Genomic DNA, 16151 nt, shown 5'->3' on the forward strand with positions numbered 1-16151 from the left:
CAAAAGGTCCCTGTACACGTGCCAAATGTGACAGGAATCATATAGACTGGGGTGAAATCCAAGATACATTTATTTTCATCCATAGGCAGTTATACAAGCAGGTGCATGATTCACAGGTCAGTTACAGCAAAGCTAAGTTCATAGAGTCTTGAAAATGCACAAAGACAAATTCTTCAGTGGACCCTAAGATGCAGGGTCACCATCAATAGCCATCCCTGACCTATCACCTGGGTGGGAGGCACTCGATATAACGCATGTTGGGATCCCGGCGCTTGGCATACTGGTGCCGGGATCCTGACCGCTGGTATACCAACAACTATTCTCCCTCTTGGGGTGTCCACGACACCCCTGAAGGGAGAATAAATATTGTGGCGCACAAGGGGCTTTTTTGCGCTCGCCCCACTGCCGGCATTCCGGCGGTCGGGATCCTGGAGCGGAATGCTGGGCGCGGGGATCCATATAGTCGGCCAGTCATAGTACATCCACCTGGGCAGGTTGTCCACCATCAGGAGTGTCATAATTCAGGCTTTTTTTTAAGTAGGAATAGTCCTGTTAATATCAAAGTATGTGATATCATGATATCTGAGTGGTGTATCAAGGGATGTGATGCCAATGCATCTGGTTTATATTGAAATGGGCATGAATGAAATTTGTATTATTCTGCTTCATGTATCAATGTACCATTTTATAATCCCAGTCAAGTGTCTTTGCTTTTTAAATGGTAGAGACTTAATTGATCTGCTTGTAACATAGTAACATAGTATCTGAGGTTGAAAAAAGACAATTGTCCATCGAGTTCAACCTATTTGTGGTCTCCTATGCATGATGATTTGACTAAAATTTCTGACTGATGCTGCTGTCAGCCGTTACATTTTATCCCTATTTATAGTAACTATAATGCATGACTATGCACCATACCCCTGGATATCCTTATCCATTAGGAATTTATCTAACCCATTCTTAAAGGTGTTGACAGATTCCGCCATTACAACTCCCTCGGGCAGGGAATTCAAAACATGTATTGTCCTTACCGTGAAAAAGCCTTTACGCCGTATTGTGCGGAATCTCCTCTCCTCTAACCTGAGCGAGTGTCCACGAGTCCTCTGTGTTGATCTAACCAAAAACAGGTCCCGCGCAAGCTCTGTGTATTGTCCCCTTATATATTTGTAGATGTTAATCATATCCCCTCTTAGTCTCCGCTTTTCCAATGTAAACATGTCTAGTCTTTCAAGCCTTTCCTTGTATTCCATCGTCTCCATGCCCTTAATTAGTTTGGTCGCCCTCCTCTGTACCTTTTCAAGCTCCAGGATATCCTTTTTGTAGTACGGTGCCCAGAATTGTACACAGTATTCAAGGTGTGGCCTCACTAGTGATTTATATAACGGGAGTATAATACTCTCGTCCCTAGCATCAATACCCCGTTTTATGCATGCTAATATCTTATTAGCCTTCTTTGCTGCAGTCCTACTTTGGGTACTACTGCTTAGCTTGCTATCTATGAGGACACCTAAGTCCTTTTCCAGTACAGAATCCCCTAATTTTACCCCATTTAGTAGGTAGGTGTAATTCATGTTCTTGTTACCACAGTGCATTACCTTACACTTGTCTGTGTTGAAGCGCATTCTCCATTTGGCTGCCCATGCTTCTAATTTAACTAAGTCGTTCTGAAGAGACTCGGCATCCTCCTCTGTATTTATAGCCTTACACAATTTGGTATCATCTGCAAAAATTTACACCATGCTCTCTAGACCTTCTGTTAGGTCGTTAATGAAAATATTGAACAATAGCTGTCCTAATACTGAGCCTTGCGGCACACCACTTAGCACTTCAGTCCGAGTTGAAAAAGATCCATTAACCACAACGCGCTGCTTCCTATTATCTAACCAGTTTTTGACCCAAGTGCATATTGTGCTTCCTAGCCCTGATTCTTGTTGCTTGTAGATAAGTCTCATGTGTGGAACAGTATCGAACGCTTTGCCAAAGTCTAAAAAGATTACATCCACGTCTTTACCCTGATCTAGGTTTGCGCTTACTGTTTCATAAAAGCCAAGTAAGTTGGTTTGACAGGATCTGTCCTTCATAAACCCATGTTGATTCCTTTTAATGACCTTATTGGTTTCAAGGAACTTCTGAATACTATCTCTTAGAATACCTTCCAATACTTTCCCCACTATAGATGTAAGACTAACTGGTCTATAATTACCTGGTTCAGCTTTACTTCCCTTTTTGAATATAGGCACTACTTCCGCTATATGCCAGTCTTTGGGAACCATACCTGATATAACTGAATCCTTAAAGATCAAAGATAGCGGTTTTGCCAGTTCAGAGTGAAGCTCCATTAGAACCCTTGGATGAATACCATCTGGCCCTGGTGATTTATTAATCTTTAAATGGTTTAATCGGTCACAGACTACTTCCTCGCTTAAATAAGTACCTATCAGTGTGATATTCTCATTATTGAGATTGTGCGTTAGTCCCTGAATTGGGTCCTCACGAGTGAATACTGTTGAAAAAAACTCATTTAGTGTCTCCGCTATGTCATTATCATTTTTGCTTAAGACTCCCAACTTGTCTTTTAAAGGGCCTATACTCTCCTTCTTTAATCTCTTGCTATTAATGTATTTAAATATTTTTTTGGGATTCGCTTTGCTTTCCTTTGCTACTAGTTTTTCAGTTTCTACTTTAGCCGCTCTTATTTCCTTTTTGCAAATTTTGTTACATTCCTTATAGTGCTGAAATGACTCTGCTTCCCCGTCAGATTTGTATTTTTTAAATGCTCGCCTTTACTTGCCCATAAATTCCTTAATCTTTTTGTTAAGCCACATCGGTTTATGATTTTTATTCCTTTTTTTGCTACTCATAGGAATACATTTGAGTGTATTTTTAGCTAGCAGGAATTTTAGTACCTCCCATTTCTCCGTAGTATTTTTTCCTAAAAACAAACCTTCCCATTCAATATCCCTGAAAAATACCCTCATCTTTTCAAAATTTGCTTTGCTAAAGTTTAGAGTCCTAGTTGAGCCAGTATAGGGCTGTTTATGGAAACTGATATTGAATGTGACCATATTGTGGTCGCTGTTTCCTATGGGTTCCCCTACTATAATACCTGATACCAAATCCCCATTGTTTGTTAATACCAGGTCTAAGATTGCATTGTACCTAGTTGGTTCCTCAATTAGTTGGACTAAGTAGTTATCATTAAGTGTGTTTAAAAACATATTGCCCCTAGCAGTATCACATGAATCATTTTTCCAGTTTATCTCTGGATAGTTAAAATCTCCCATCACTACTATGTCTCCTACTCCTGCTGCTCTTTCAATTTGCTTTAGTAACAATTCATCATCAGATGCGTTGATACCAGGCGGCCTATAGTATACACCCAATACTAACTTTTTTATTCCTTTTTCCCGCATGCAATTTCTACCCATAATGTCTCAACAGTGTCTACAGTCCCCTCCTGAATATCTTCCCATATATTAGGTTTTAAAAACAGCTTTACGTAAAGACACACCCCTCCACCCTTTTTATTTAGTCTGTCTCTCCTAAACAGTGTATAGCCCTCTAGATTGACTGTCCAATCATGAGATTCATCCCACCAAGTTTCAGTAATGCCTATAATATCATACTGTTTGCTTGCTGCAAGTATTTCTAGTTCACCCTTTTTACCAGTAATGCTTCTGGTGTTTACATACATACAACTAAGATAAGTATTTTCCCTTGCGTTAGGGACATCTTTCACCTTATGTAGCAAGGATGACCTGTAATCGTCATTGGTTAGTGCTTTGGTAAAATCCCTTTTAGTACCCATTTTAGTAACCTTACCGCCTGCTCTTACCCTCCCCCCAACTTCTCCCCCATTTCGTTTACTACCGCCATCCCCACTATTCTCACTGCATGACCCGTAGTTTCTAGCTAAACCCCCCCCCCAGGCTCCTAGTTTAAAATCTCCTCCAACCTTCTAACCATCCTTCCCCCAGCACCGCTGCCCCCTCCTCAGTCAGGTGCAATCCGTCACGACAAAAGAGATGGCGCCTGACTGAGAAGTCCGCCCAGTGTTCCAGGAACACAAACCCCTCTTTCCTGCACCAATCCCTAAGCCACACATTTACCTCCCTAATCTCCCTCTGCCTCCCTGGACTAGCGCGTGGCACGGGTAATAATTCCGAGAATATTACCTTAGATGTCCTTGCCTTCAGTTTCTTTCCTAAGTCCCTATAGTCTTTCTTAAGGACATCCCACCTTCCGCTAACTTTGTCATTGGTGCCAACGTGCACCAAGACTGCCGGGTCTTTGCCAGCCCCTCCCAACAATCTATCTACCCGGTCCGCGATGTGCCGTACCCGAGCACCCGGGAGACAACAGACTGTACGGCGATCACGGTCCCGGTAGCAGATTGCCCTATCTGCCTTCCTGATGATAGAATCCCCTACCACCACCATCTGACTAGGTACCTCTCTATCTTTTATCCCAACCGCGCCAGAGGGACCGCACCTCTGGATGCTAGAGGGAGCAGTCTCCTCCGGCACCGTCATTTCTTCACTATCATCCTCCGATTCCTCGTCCAATCAGGCAAATTTGTTCGGGTTTGAAAGTTCGGAGATGTCGTGCCTCCCCCTCTTTTTCTTCCTTCTAACTGTGACCCAACTGGCTACCTGATCATCATCCTCTTCTACCAGTGACCCCTCCCGCAACTCCTCCACCGTTCTGTCTAAACTACGCTCGAGATTGTGAACCCCCCTCAGTCGCGTAACGGTTTGCTCTAGATCAGTTGCCTGGGCTTCCAGGGCAACAGTTCGCACACACCTCGTGCAGATGTAATCACACTGGGCCGGTAGCCCAGAGCTTGTTTACAGAACAGATGCTTTGGCCTGCTGGGATCCACACTACAGCTGTAACAAGAAGGAAAAAAAACTATTTTGGGGGGGGCACTCATTGATAACAAAACTGAATGAAAATGACCACAACTTGAAATTAACCCATGCTATCAGCAGACAGGAAGCAATCTTTCTGGATCTCCACCTCTGTGTGAATCCAGATGGATACCTCCTGACAGAATTATTCCGGAAGAGTACAGCTACAAACAACCTTTTACATAAGAGCAGTGCTCACTTTCCTCCAACAATCAGAAACTTGCCTAAGGGTGAGTTTCTGAGACTTAGGAGAAATTGCTCAACCAAACAAACGTATTTGGAGAAGAGCAAGGAATTAACAGCTAGACTTCAGGAGAGGGGTTATAGCAACAAGCTCATAAAATCAGCTAAGTATCATGCATCCAAGATTGAGATACCCTTGTTTTCCCACAAAATGAAAAAAGAAGGATTGAATCCACTGAATCCACAGTAATAAGATATGTCACAAATTTATGTCACGAATAGAAAGTACAGGCATTGGTCCAGAAACACTGGAAAATCTTACTCATGGATGATGACCTGCAGAAGGTCTTGGGTGAGAGACCCTCCTTCAGCTGGAGAAGGGCAAGTAGTCTTAAGGACAAACTGGTTACCAGCCATTTTGTCAAAAATTTGCCTCGAAGAACCCCTTTGAAAGGCACATATCCATGTGGAAAATGTAAAGCCTGCACTCACATCATAAATAAGAATCAAATAATTGATAGGTTTGGTAAAGATATCAAACGGCAACAATTTATCAACTGTGACACCATGGGAGTGGTGTATTGCCTACAATGTAGTTGTGATCTAAAATACGTGGGCATGACAACACGCGTATTTAAACAAACATTTTTAGAACATGTGGGCAATATCAGGAATGCCGCCTCAGACCTATTGGTGGCTAGACATTTCATTAAATTTCATGACGGACAAACACAAGGGTTACGGGCCTTTGGTCTGGCATGTGTAAGACTCGGGATACGAGGTGGTGATCTGAGTAAGGAAGTACTCCGGAAGGAAAGCAAGTGGACCTATAGACTGAACACAGTCAGCCCCCATGGTCTTAACGAGATGATAAATTATAATGTCTTCTTATAGATACAACCTCCCCCCCCCCCCCTTTATTTCATTCATGGCTTATGATTATTATCATTAATATCTGTCCATTTTCTCTCACAATCTTGTAACTCACATATAGCACCACAATTTTGGTAGCTACCATTCTACACATACCATCTCTCCTCTCTCTTTTTCACCCTATATAACAACACCTCTCTCTTTCTTCTTTCTTGTTTATACACTATCCATTTCATATCACATTTTCACTATCAATTTTCACTAATAGATCATTAGTTCTATACAGACAATTACTTCTATCTCTATTTGATTTATTTAAAAAAATTCTTCTGACAAGTATTTTTCTAAATTATCTGTACATTTTTACTTAAATATTATGTGTACACAATGTCCTTCATTCTTTCTTCCTTTTTATATTTCTTTTCTTCTCTTCTCTTCTTTTTTCTTTTGTCTTATGATTTCAGCTATAACTTTTTTACATGTCATATATAGATCACCTTTTTCTATGCATATAGTGACCACTGTATCCTAAGACTTGTGATATGTCAATTATATACCATATGTCATGTACAAGTTTTGACCATGTATATAGACCTGACCAGTTTTTTGTTCATCTCCCAGAATATTCCTATGATCTGTGACATTTATTTATTTTTCGTGAAATTTGGATCTCTCTCATCCAATTATATCATGTGTGACATGAATCATTTATGTATCTTGTATCATGGGATATATATATTACCTCTTGTCCTGTATGTGGGGGATCCTCTTGTCCAGGTGTGTGTGTGTGTGTGTGTGTGTGTGTGTGTGTGTGTGTGTGTGTGTGTGTGTGTGTGTGTGTGTGTTTATACACATACATTACTAATATTTTATACGACTGTTACGGACTTTAAGGGTCAATTGATCTTGACAGTCTGGATTATGTGGATTATGTAGATTTTGCATAATCTACTATCTAATACCAAAAATCTCCATAGATTGTAAGGGTATATACTCCCCTTTATATACATGGGTGAGGGTACAACACAAACTGTCGAAGTCAAAAATATTACATAAAGAGAACATACAAACTACACACATTATGAGTCGCTATACTTGCAAATACGCGCAGCGAGCACAGCAATATATGGTAACACACGCATTTACACGGACATGCCACAGAGATGGATTTGACACTTATTTCATGCAGTACATAATTATGGTGGTATCAAGCGCCAGACATCATGATGATTTAAAATTATATAAAATGAAGTAATGTCATGTATGTGTATTATTTGAACGAAACAAGATAGACCTGTCATATTTACTATTAAAGCAACCAGATCAATGTGTAGATTAATTTGATACTTGTTATTAAGTTATAGGACATTGCAACAAATAGTTATGATTACATGTATGAAAGCTAAAAATCACTCTTATTAGGACAGTGGACAGGAAGCTCACGCCAGCCCCTTTGGATGCCTTTAAGGCTGAACCTGATTAGCACATACAAAGAAACTAGTGACTCATCATGAATTAGAGAGAGTCCCCTCCCCCAAACTAGATAACACATTGCTGATCACACAGAAAGGCAGTTCCTGTTTTGGTCTCAGAGGAAGATGGAGTCCCAGCATTACTTTACAGAGAGAGAGAGTAATATGGAAAGACAAATTTATAAAACTTAAGGATAATAGTATTGTATGCTGGCATGTAACTGTAAGTAACTATGTATTAACTGCTTACTGTGTGAGTTGTAATCATGTAATTATAGGTATACTGTACATCGTAATATATTGAATCCATATCCTTTTAATAACAAATATATACATCAATGAGCGTTGGAACTCAGATAATGTGCGGGTGTATTGTTTTCTCTTATGGGATGCAGTGTTTTGCTATGTATAGTGCACATTCATGGCACATGGTAATAAGATGTGCAGGCATTTACAATATATATTAGAGCGGGCATTTTAAATATTTGTGAGGAAACAATTTGGCATTCACAAATGGGGGCTCATCCGGGATATCAGGGTCTCAATGATGCACTGTACATTACAAACGCGGCTGTAATTGACCGGCTCCAATGGACGCATCGCGAAGCTGATGAAAATAACATCCACGTTAATGTATTGTTGTGTTATCAGTAAGCCAATGATATGAAATTTCAAGGGACAATGCGTTTCTCATAACATTTAAGATGCTAAAATGTATTTTTATTGTTGAAAAACAAGGTTCAAATAAGTCATATTGTGTTTGATTCAGATTGGATTGTTTATCTGTTAAGTAGGTTTAAAAGTTGCTGCATAGCCTTGATATAGTTTTTCTTTTAACTCAGGCCTAAAATAATTCTGGTGCTTGTATGGTGTGTGATTTCTTTGTGACAAAGGAAGCTGCATAGTCTGTCCTCCATTTTGGACTAGCTACATGGCCTGTCCACCATTTGGTGTAAACCTCATGGATGTGGAAGGGGGAGGAGCAGTGCCCATTTTAGGAAGGTCATTTTCTAAATAGCTGATTTTCACTCTGCTCAGAACGATCAGCTTTCCTTGGTCACATCAAACACCATTTATGAGTTACCATTGCATTTATTTAACCCATGCCATAGTGTCAAAGTTGAAAAATATTGCAGTACACACATCACGTACGAACTACACACAGATGGCCTCCGCGCGTGTACTTGTTCTACTGTGAGTGCACATACTCGCAATTTGCGTACGGTCGCTCCCACGGTCCAGCGTGTGGTATGGGTATTTATGGTAGAGTTTGTGAATGCATGGAGAGCTATCAAAACACATTACAGATTTAATCCAAATAGTGCACAATGTACACATAGTCCCCCTGCACCACACCAGAAAATAACAGTTTAAATGATTCCAGAACAAAGGGATTCACCTTTACAGGATAAGAGAGGACAGACTAAGGTTATAAGGTAATGTTTGGTATCCAGCTGTAGGGTATTTTAAGGGTAACATTCCGGTGTTGGTCTGCGGAAGATTGCATGTTCCTGCGGATAGTTATGTGCAGAAGCAGAATATAGATATAAACTGTATTTACTGTATATTATGCATGCGGCGGGAATCCAGAGCAGACCACCCACAAGAGCAGTTGAGAAAGACATCGCCTACCTTTTCAAATCGACCTATGACCTCTCCTGTACTGTAAAAGTGCATTCCTGGAACTACTTACCTGCTTGTTTGGTGACGATTCCTGGGGACGCCTGGCGATCTTCTGAAAACTTGCTTTTCTGTCCATTTACATCTATTGGATGGTGAGAGTGCATTTTCTGCCCATGTTTATGTTTTTAATTAGTTTTTAATAAATGGTTTTACACTATTTGGAGCCTTCTTTTCACATATACCTATTGTGAACGAATTGGGGAGGATCCTGATTTTCAGGAGAGTAAAGAACAAGGATAAGGAGCCCAATTACAACAGGGACCCGTGTATACATTTGGAGTGGTTTTCATTTGTGCCTATAAACCTCTAATTAATGGTGAGAGTCCATTTGCTATTTACATCTGTGTCTTTATATCTAATAAATAGTATTACACTATCTGGAATTTTACTCCCACATGTACCCTTTGTGAGTGCATCGGGAAGACTCTGAACCCTCGGGAAATTAGGAGCAGGGTTGCTGGGATCAATTACAGCAGTGGCTGGATTTCTCAAAGCGAATTTTACTCATCTTGGGCTACGAGTCCAGTCACATTATCTTACCATCACTTCCACATTTAGTTAAACAGTATCACGCTATGTTTGCATTTTTTGTTATTTGTGTTTAATAGTCATATTCCCGGTGAACACGACTATTCGATTCAAGCGCCCCAGACCCTCTTGGTAAAATCTTCTTGTCTTGTTCTTTCAAAGTGTGGGTGACACTTTTCTAGCTTTTGGGACATAGGCAGCTATAGGCCCATGGTCTTTTACCACCAGCTTTTAAATTTCTTGGTACACATTCCTCACCTTGGTGGTTTATCTGTGCAGCCAGCATGTTTCACTTTAGGGAGGAAAGGATGCGTAGATTTGATGATGCTTTTTCCTCACCTGATGTAGATGTTAGTGTAGCAGATGAAGATCTTGATAACATCTTACATAAAATAGAGACCTTGCTTTTGAAAGAAAACAAGGTATGGTGGGAGGTGGTGACTTTAGAGAAGTACCTCACTTCCAAGATTATCCCGAAAGGGTTAAGGATAGATAAAAAAATCCAGTTTTACAACTGCCACAGAACAATTCAAGAATGAATGGGATTTTATTGTTTCCAATTGTTCATTAAAATTAATGGAATTGATCAATGAAAGGAAAAAAAGATTTAACAATCTTAGATGAAGAGATTAGAAGAATTAAAGAAATAACCATCCCATTCATTAATCTACCTGAGTTTAAGGAAAAAGAAAAAATCATAGAAGGGAGGATTGACAAGTTATTGATCTCAAGGAAAACTGACAAGTTCCGTAGAGATGTAAATTAATTCCAATTAGGAAATAAAACACAATTTAGGGACCAATCCCCTACTCAATATCAAGACAAATCAGTTAAAAAAACTTTAAAAGGTAATAGGAAAGATAGGGGAGAACAGAGAAGTTATGGCACCGGATACTATCAGGATAACTATGAGAGGAGAAGGCCCTTCATTAAACCCTCAAATGAGTCAGGAGTTAGAATAGGCTATCACTATCAAAAGGACACTGACTCCAATTGGAGAACACCAAGAAGGGACCATGTACAACGTAGGGATCATTGGAGAAACAGGGATCATTGGAGAAACAGGGAACAGAGAAATTGTCAGTGTCCTACGATCACACGTAATAGATTTGCACCACGAGGGAAAATGAACATCAGACTCCTTTTTTAGACAGAGGGAGGAGACACCCAAACCCAAGATAAATCATCGAGGTAAGAGGGGTGGCATAAAAAATAAGAGAGAGCGGAAGAAGGTCCGTAAAAGAAACAAAAAGAACAAAAATACCACTCTATCAGATAATCAGGAGATAGAAATTCAAAAAGGAGGTTCAAGTGGAAAAGTAAAAATTTTCAACTTGAGTTCCCATGTGCTTTTAGCCGAGGAAAGGTCGCTTTTGGAGAAGGGACTGAAATACGCCCCTTCAACCAAAATAGACCCGTTTAAGGTTTTTATAGATATTGAAAGATTCCCTAGGAAATTAACCTTGAAGAAGTTTTTCAAATTAAAAGAAGGTGAATCTGCTGTACAGGTCAATAATGAAAAATCTTTATTTAAACCTCGATCTACATTCTACTCTGCATACCTTAAAGGGTGTTTCTTAGAATCATTTGCACATTTGGTGAAAGATGACATTGAGAAACTCGATACGAAAAGGATTAGCTATAATCTTACAATGAAAGAAAGGAAAGCCATCAAAACCCTTACCTCAAATAAAGAACTTATTATTAAACCTGCCGATAAGGGGGGTGGCATCGTGCTTCTAGACAGGAAAGACTATGAGATAGAGATTTACCGTCAGCTTAATGACAACACCACCTATAAAAAAATGCGAGGGGACCCAACCAAAAAAATGCAGGTACTTCTAAAGGAGCTAATTGATAAGTATAATAAGAAAGGAGTACTAACAGATGAGGAAAGTAAATTCCTATTCATGGAACATCCGGTCATACCGACCATATATGTATTGCCTAAAATACATAAGAATCATGAGAATCCCCCGGGGAGACCAATTGTCTCCGGGGTAGACTCTTTGTCGGCAAACCTTTCCAGCATGATTGATCATCATCTCCAACCCCTTGTTATGTGTAATCAAGAGACACGGGTGATATTCTAAATGTATTAAATAATGTGAAATGGGAGAGTAACTACCTTTTGGTGACAGCTGATGTTAACTCACTATACACCATAATTAATCATCAACAAGGACTTAAAGCAGTTAAACAGACTCTAACAAAATCTGAGCTATCGCCCCACCTTCAGGAATTTATAATAGAGGGGATTAATTTCATTCTTCAAAATAACTACTTTGTTTTTAGGGATGAATTCTACATCCAGAGGTGTGGGACAGCCATGGGCACCAGGTTCGCCCCTAGCTATGCGTACCTTTTCATGGGCGCATGGGAGGATGAGTTTCTTATGGGAGAATTGTCCTTTCGGGGCGAACCTGGTGTCCTGGCACAGATATATAGACGATGTCTTGTTTGTCTGGCAGGGAGAAGCAGACATATTACAGTCATTTTGCTCTTACCTTAATACTAACGAGTTAAATATTAAATTAACTTTTGATATTAGTGATAAGGAGGTACATTTTTTGGATCTCACCATCTATGTGGAAGACATGTGTTTGAAAACTAAAACATATGTCAAACCGACTGATTATAGGGCCTACATTGATAGGCTAAGTTGTTACCATGATAATTGGCTCAATACTATACCTGGTAGCCAATTTAAGAGGCTCAAAAGGAATTGTACAGACCATCCGGTCTTCATGACTCAAGCCACAGAGATGGAAGAATGCTTCGTCAAATGTGACTATGACGAAAGTGAAGTAAAGGAATCTTTAAGAAAAGTTACTAGCATAGAAAGATCTGATCTAATGACCAAGAAAAATAATCGGAATAACAAGGGAAATGACAGATTTAAATGGGCCTTCACTACTGATTATTCTACCCAACACAACAAAGTAAGGGGAATATTGAAGAAACACTGGCCTATATTAAAAAGAGATCCAGTGATAGGAGCTGAGCTACCGGATAATCCGGTGTGCATATATAGGAGGACCTGTAACCTACAATCTAAATTAGTACATAGTCTCCACGCGGGTCCGTCTAGTGGCCCAAAAATTGTATCACAGGGTTTCTATAGATGCGGACAATGTCTAGCCTGTAAGAATATCCCTAATACATTTGGTAATAAAAAAGTAGATGTGGTGATTAATGAAAAGAAGTGCTTGATCACCGATTTCATTACGTGTCGTACAACGAGTGTGATTTGTTGCATTGAGTGCAGTTGCAGTAAATTTTATATTGGTCGGACCAGCAGGGCACTTAAAGTGAGAATTAGCGAGCACCTTCGGAACATCAAGAAAGGGCTTGACACCCATGCTCTATCGTCACATTTCAAGAAAATCCATGATTGTAATGTAAAACATATAAAAAATTTCATGGCATTAAAGAAAATCCACCCAGATAAAAGGGGAGGAGATATCCAAAAGAAACTAGCTAAGTATGAAATGCAATGCATTTTTAATTATAAAACCTTAGAGCCCTCCGGTCTCAACAAAGATTTTGAAACCAAATGGATCCTTTAAATATATTTGAGGTTGGATCATTTTATATTGTCTGGTGCTAATTGTGTTGTATTTTTTTCTATCCATTGGGTTGCTCCTGACAACAATTGATAAACATCCGGTCCACTAAAACATCCGCATCCCCTGTGACACGCACTATTCGAGATGGAACGCAAAGGACTTTGTGACGTCCGCTGGTGAAAGAGTCTAGCAGGATGTTATGGCAAATCCTCTTCCCCTGCCGGAAGCGGACGAAAAAACTGGTGGGAAAGTGCGGCATCAAGGACGGAAATTGTGATGACCTCCTTCCGCCGGATGTGATGTTGCGTCTGATCGAGGGACTTCCGCCGGAAGTGTGGCGTATACTGTAACATCTATAATATACGAGAATCTGGTGACCTCCTTCCGCCGGATGTAGTTTGGGATGAGACAGCCCTTTCTCTGCGCTTCCACCCACCGGAAATAGTTATTCATTAGATGGACCTTGAGATGCACCTGTTGATCTATCATATGCACAGGGGAAAACCAAAAATGGACATGTGGGGAGCGGATGTCTGCCATTCTTATATGGATAGAAATAATGATTATAGAGGAGCAGTTGGTCTATGTCTGGAATTAGGTTTTTTATTTGGCTTCATTGTTTGGTATAAATACCACTCACCATGCAGTTACCTCCTACACCTTGAAAAAGATAACAGAAGGTTCTCGAAACGCGTTGGTGGAGGTTCTGGGCGGTGATTGGAACTACTTACCTACTTGTTTGGTGACGATTCCTGGGGACGCCTGGCGATCTTCTGAAAACTTGCTTTTCTGTTCATTTACATCTATTGGATGGTGAGAGTCCATTTTCTGCCCATGTTTATGTTTTTAATTAGTTTTTAATAAATGGTTTTACACTATTTGGAGCCTTCTTTTCACATATACCTATTGTGAACGAATTGGGGAGGATCCTGATTTTCAGAAAAGTAAAGAACAAGGATAAGGAGTCCAAATTACAACAGGGATCCGTGTATACATTTGGAGTGGTTTTCATTTGTGCCTATAAACCTTTAATTAATGGTGAGAGTCCATTTGCTATTTACATCTGTGTCTTTATATCTAATAAATAGTATTACACTATCTGGAATTTTACTCCCACATGTACCCTTTGTGAGTGCATCGGGAAGAATCTGAACCCTCGGGAGAATTAGGAGCAGGGTTGCTGGGATCAATTACAGCAGTGGCTGGATTTCTCAAAGTGAATTTTACTCATCTTGGGGTATGAGTCCAGTCACATTGTCTTACCATCATTTCCACATTTAGTTAAACAGTATCACGCTATGTTTGCATTTTTTGTTATTTGTGTTTAATAGTCATATTCCCGGTGAACACGACTATTCGATTCAAGCGCCCCAGACCATCTTGGTAAAATCTTCTTGTCTTGTTCTTTCAAAGGGATTACAGTATCCATTGTATTGCTTTTCGAAGAACTGTATAAATAAAGCCTGCTGCAGCCTGGCCTGGCACAAGACTCACAACGTTATCTATTAGATGGCGGAAGACCGGACCGGGAAGCGCACACGAATATACTCACGTATGTACATTGACTGTAGCCATTTACTCTGTTATATTGTAGTGTATTATTTGTATTGTAAACCCTCTTTCAGCAATAATCCACTGTGGTGTCGGAACCCAGCGGTAAAATCACAATTGGTGTTGTGTCCTCATTGCCCTGCTAAGGTTTAAAGTGTTTTATCATTGCAATACATTACTGCTAAGGTTTAAAGTGTTTTATCATTGCATTGCATTGCATTACTGTAAAGGGTTAAAGTCTATCTCTGGGTGTGCGAGCGCTGTGTGTACTTTGTACCCCCAGCGCGGCATTTGTACGCAAAGTCCGTACAGTGATACGGGACTCCGTATGCAAACAGTGTATAAAGTATGTAGCGTCTGTACTAATGTTAGCGGCCGCAGCGGCTCCATGGTAAAGTGTATTCTAAGTGTGTGTAAGGTATAGCTTTCATTCCTGTAAGATAATCAACATTATCAATAGTCAATTACAAATAGTTTCAATTGGGCCTAGTGAGAGTTAATAGTGAGATAAAAACTTGATGTAAGAATTACACACAGATATAAACAAAGTTTTTTTTTTTTTTCCTCCAGGATTTAGTTAAATCTGCTTGCTAGTTTAAGATACCAATTGATCTGCAAATTAACCTGTGTAAATGCTTTTTCTTAGCAGTAAAAAAAACACTTTTACAGGCAGGCAAAAGCACATAGCTTTGATATGCAAATTAGAAGCACTGAATGGGTAAATGAGTCTCATAGGAGACCAGTGAATGGTACATATATATAATATTATTATAATTGTGTGTGTTTATATCAGTGTATGTTCTACAAGATAACGATCCAATCTGAATCATATCATTTAAATTATTGATTATTGCAGTTATTATAGATCTGTGTGAAACCGGATACATTTGTTGCTATATAGTTAAAACTAAAATAAATGTTTAAGGAAGTAAGTGTAAAGCACAAACGCAGTCTGGCCTGGTTGTAAAGGTTTATACAGAAAACACTGTGTGTTGTATTAAGTGAGCGATTATAGTTAGTATTGCTCACATTTATAGAAGCTGTGTGATTTGTTTTATTGCGGACGCAGGATTTTGTACACATGTCTCGGACAAAGTACAGGACTGCGCACGCAGCGTAAGAGACATGCACGGTCGCGTGTGTACGCAAAGTGCGTAAGAGTTGGGCGCTAAGTACAAATTATACAATAGTGTCGTTTAGTTCAAAGGTGGGATAGTAGACATTTAATACAATAGCACATAACTATCAGATTTCAAAAGCAGGTTACCCTAAATTTAGTTTAAAAACTGTATTGCCTCAGGGGTAAAGCTGCCTATCTGAATGAATTAAAATTTTCTGTACGGAAAAACCAAAGTGTATTTGAGTGAGTGAAAGCGGACAGA

The sequence above is a fragment of the Pseudophryne corroboree genome, chromosome 2 (assembly GCF_028390025.1).
Source record: "Pseudophryne corroboree isolate aPseCor3 chromosome 2, aPseCor3.hap2, whole genome shotgun sequence".
Lineage (NCBI taxonomy): Eukaryota > Metazoa > Chordata > Amphibia > Anura > Myobatrachidae > Pseudophryne > Pseudophryne corroboree.